This window comes from Aedes aegypti, chromosome 3 (genome assembly GCF_002204515.2).
Source record: "Aedes aegypti strain LVP_AGWG chromosome 3, AaegL5.0 Primary Assembly, whole genome shotgun sequence".
Classification (NCBI taxonomy): domain Eukaryota; kingdom Metazoa; phylum Arthropoda; class Insecta; order Diptera; family Culicidae; genus Aedes; species Aedes aegypti.
This window is the reverse complement of record NC_035109.1, coordinates 110932980-110937942: the sequence shown is the minus strand read 5'-3', so window position 1 is coordinate 110937942 and position 4963 is coordinate 110932980.

Genomic DNA, 4963 nt, shown 5'->3' with positions numbered 1-4963 from the left:
CTTTAGGCCCCTATTGGGCTTATTCTACGAGTGGTGTGAGGTGACAATAAGGTCCTAAAATGTTTAATGGAATCTTGTTTTTATTTAATGAGACGAAAGAGCATGTTCTTGCAACCACTTTAGCAATTTTTCCTGTTAAAATAACGGTTATATCACATTTAAAATTTAATTTTAAAAATAGGTTCAAATGTGTACCTTGACACTTTATAGATCATGTTTGACATTCACTAAGTCGGCAAAAACGCCACAGGGGCTCATCTTTTTAACACTGGGGTTGTTCATATTTGACATTTCGGAAGGGACACGGAAAACAAAATACACCCAAAATTTGAGTTTAAACCAAGGGGTGTGACAAAATCTAAAAAATCAGAAATAAATTGTATTTTGGCCTTAAACCACCGAAAATCATTCAAAAATTGAGTAAATATGTGTTTCTGGCCTAAACTTAATTGTTTGGTACTAAAATTAAGACAGGGCTTTAGGCCCCTATTAGTTAAAAAGCAAGCAAAACCGCGATTGTTCGCCGTGTCTTTTTGAGTAAATGTGCTGACTATTTTTGGGCTCATTCATTTATTTCATAACGCTGAAAATGACCATTTTTGACACCCACCCACCCCTTCATAACGCTTTTTATATGAAAATTCTACAAATTTTGTATGAGCCGTAACATCCTGAGGACACCCACCCACCCCCTTCAACGTTATGAAATTGGGTCCTAAAATTTTTAATGAAATCTTGTTTTTATTTAATAACACGAAAAAGCATGTTACTGTAACTACTTTAGCAATTTTTCTCGCTCAAATAATGGCTATATCATGTTTTAACTTCAATTTAAAAATTTGGTCCATAAATGAACCTTGACACTTTTGATCATGTTTGACGTTCGCTTAGTCGACAAAAACACCACAGGGGTTTTAGTTCGACCACTGGGTTTGTTCCTATCTGACATTTCGTAAGGGACACGGAAAACAAAATACAACCAAAATTTGAGTTTAGGCCAAAGGATGTGACAAAATCTAAATAAATGTTTTTTCGGCTTAAACCAACGGAAAACATTAGAAAATTGAGTAAATATGTGTTTTTGGCCTAAACTTAAGCGTTAGGCACTACAATTGGGACAGGGCTTTAGGACCCTATTTGTGAATAAGCCCTTTTATATCTGAGTGTAGATTCTGTTTTGTTGCCCCCACTTTCGGATAAATCAAGACCAACAATTGAAAAGGCCTCAAGTCCAAAATGTAAACAAATAGGTTTTCTGCTGATTTCAGTGTATAAGAGCCCATTCTTACTAAAACATACACTGAAACAAGCGTTGCAGTAATGAGAACCATGAACGTGTTTTTAAATTTACTATTCCAACCACCATGATAGCTCAATGAACGCTTTTTATTTGCGTTTTGTTCCCTCTCAATCCAACCGCGTCGACAGCCGAGCGGCTAGCGTTCGCGCTTGGCAATCGCCAGATCCTCGGTTCGATTCTGGTCTGCTGCAAGTTTTTAACCATGATATAGTAATTTTTACTATACAAATGGTGCCATGGTAAAATTGAATGCACAAAATATTCTAAATAAATGCGAATTTAGTCTGCACAAATCAAGTGGCGTTGTGTATTTAATTTAACCCTCTGATATAGTATTTTCAACCGCGACGCTGTTCTCAGTGTACAATAGTCATTTAAAAATATGCATAAAAGTTGAAAAAATAACATTTTTCTAAAAGGCCCCATCTCATTTTCGGCTAACCAGGATATTCATCGCAAATGCGGCCTTTTCTCAAAAAGGCCTCATTTCTATATCTGACGGAAACCGAGTTGAGGCCTGTTAAACAAACATCAAAATTGCAATGTAGATTGCGAAAAACGTTCCAAACTCACTAAGTAGATGCAGGTTATACTACGGAGCGACTGCTCCTTGTATTATTTTATACAGTGGTTTTCTAAACGGCGAACATTATCGGGTTCCTGTAGACTGATGTATTTTGTATCATACTACCTAATAATACCTGTGTCAGCCTGTCTGTACTTCACAGACAATCAATAAAAACACGATTTGGTTTCAATTGCATGAAAAATAACGTTCAATTGCAATATTATTTTAATTGAACCAATATTTCCATACATTTTCTCGACGACAAACTCGCGTAGCACATACAAAATGTTCGTGGATGACGAAGGGTTCAATCAATCACATATTTAATCGACCGCACGAAGCTTCTCTTGCTGTAGGGATCTCCATGTACTTTACTTCACCACTTAACACTCTTCTACACTTCAAATTTCTTATTTCATCATCAATTTTAAATGATTTTCAAAAGGCCACATCAGAAGATGATGAAAAAACAAGCCACAACTAGAAGGCCTCAACACATTTTAGAGTAAACAAAGGCGTCAACTCACAGGCCTCATCAGCGTCGGCCGGCGTCTATGGCCACAAATGAAAAGGGCTGCACAGCTTTTGATGAAATAAAAGCCTCATTTCCTTTGACTCGTTTTTTTAGCAGGATTTTTTGCTAAAATGATAGTAATAAATATTCATAGCTATAAATTAGTTTATCTATCGACTTTCTGGACGATAAAATAACATACAATGCTTAAATTCATAATTTAAATTTGATTTATTGTTTGACAAAACAAGATTGCATATTTCTCATTGTTTACTTTTTGGAGATGAGGCCTTTTGAATTGTTAGTCTTGAAATCCCCAACGACTGCACTACACTGAGAAAAATCTACACGTCAAGGTCGTGTGTTTTACTTATAGATTTGCGCAATGAGAAAAACCACATGATTTGAGTGTGGTAGCCATATGGATTTCATCATTGATTTCACGGTATAATAATATGTGTATCAACATTAGGTTGTCATGTGAAACAAACATGAATTTCCAAATATTAAATCATGAAAACCAACTGATTTGCTTATTGAATTCGAAATGTAGTAGCTTTAGATAGTCATGTGTGATAGAACATAAATGTCATGGGACTGAAAGAAGAAATTTGGTAGAAAAACTTTTGCTCCCCAAAATATGGATCCGAGGCTCCTCTGCTTGTCGCAAGCTCTCTTGATTTTTTTTTACAAACCCGTGAGCCAGCAACAAGCGGGGCGCCGCAAATCCATAATTTGGGAAGCCAGGGATAAGCATATTCCATTTTTTTCGAAACTGAAAGCCAGGAAAATCTGTTAGTGGAATCTGATTTTTCTACTAAACTATACATTATAAACAATGTTTTTTTATAGAAAGGTAGAATTCTCGTATATCGGTCAACTTCACTAATAACAGAAAAATCGAATTCACAAATTTTCATCTCACACTTTCAGCTTCAAAATTTGCTTCTTCTCTATGGAAGCATGATGATGACTGTCGTTCGACACGAGGTCCAACCGCAATTCAGTTCACTATGCATCCCATGGGTTGATCACAAACTATTTAGAAGCTTTGAACATGGAAATCGATAGCATAGCTCATGGATTTCATCATAACAATCTCATTGCGCAAATCAATGAATCGACCAACTTGAACATGATGATTATGACACAAGATAACCATAAGCAAAACACACTGAATCCGTGTTGGAGTGATGATCTATGCGTCCATAGGTTGACACATACGAATCTGAAGAGAAAGCTTCGGGAACTTATGTGGAAAAAATATGGAATCCCTGTTGTCGGTTGATGAATTAATCCATGAAGCAAAACACAGGAATTTAATGTGTAACACACACGAAGTTTGCAAGAAAATCATAGCAAATCGATATGGACGTTCATGAATCAATCCATAATTTTAAACACACAGATCGAGCGTGTGGATTTTTATCAGTGTACACTGATAAAAATCCACACGCTCGATCTGTGTGTTTAAAATTATGGATTGATTCATGAACGTCCATATCGATTTGCTATGATTTTCTTGCAAACTTCGTGTGTGTTACACATTAAATTCCTGTGTTTTGCTTCATGGATTAATTCATCAACCGACAACAGGGATTCCATATTTTTTCCACATAAGTTCCCGAAGCTTTCTCTTCAGATTCGTATGTGTCAACCTATGGACGCATAGATCATCACTCCAACACGGATTCAGTGTGTTTTGCTTATGGTTATCTTGTGTCATAATCATCATGTTCAAGTTGGTCGATTCATTGATTTGCGCAATGAGATTGTTATGATGAAATCCATGAGCAATGCTATCGATTTCCATGTTCAAAGCTTCTAAATAGTTTGTGATCAACCCATGGGATGCATAGTGAACTGAATTGCGGTTGGACCTCGTGTCGAACGACAGTCATCATCATGCTTCCATAGAGAAGAAGCAAATTTTGAAGCTGAAAGTGTGAGATGAAAATTTGTGAATTCGATTTTTCTGTTATTAGTGAAGTTGACCGATATACGAGAATTCTACCTTTCTATAAAAAAACATTGTTTATAATGTATAGTTTAGTAGAAAAATCAGATTCCACTAACAGATTTTCCTGGCTTTCAGTTTCGAAAAAAATGGAATATGCTTATCCCTGGCTTCCCAAATTATGGATTTGCGGCGCCCCGCTTGTTGCTGGCTCACGGGTTTGTAAAAAAAAATCAAGAGAGCTTGCGACAAGCAGAGGAGCCTCGGATCCATATTTTGGGGAGCAAAAGTTTTTCTACCAAATTTCTTCTTTCAGTCCCATGACATTTATGTTCTATCACACATGACTATCTAAAGCTACTACATTTCGAATTCAATAAGCAAATCAGTTGGTTTTCATGATTTAATATTTGGAAATTCATGTTTGTTTCACATGACAACCTAATGTTGATACACATATTATTATACCGTGAAATCAATGATGAAATCCATATGGCTACCACACTCAAATCATGTGGTTTTTCTCATTGCGCAAATCTATAAGTAAAACACACGACCTTGACGTGTAGATTTTTCTCAGTGTACACGCGTGCCCGCTGCCCTATCAGCATTTTGCCCGCATCT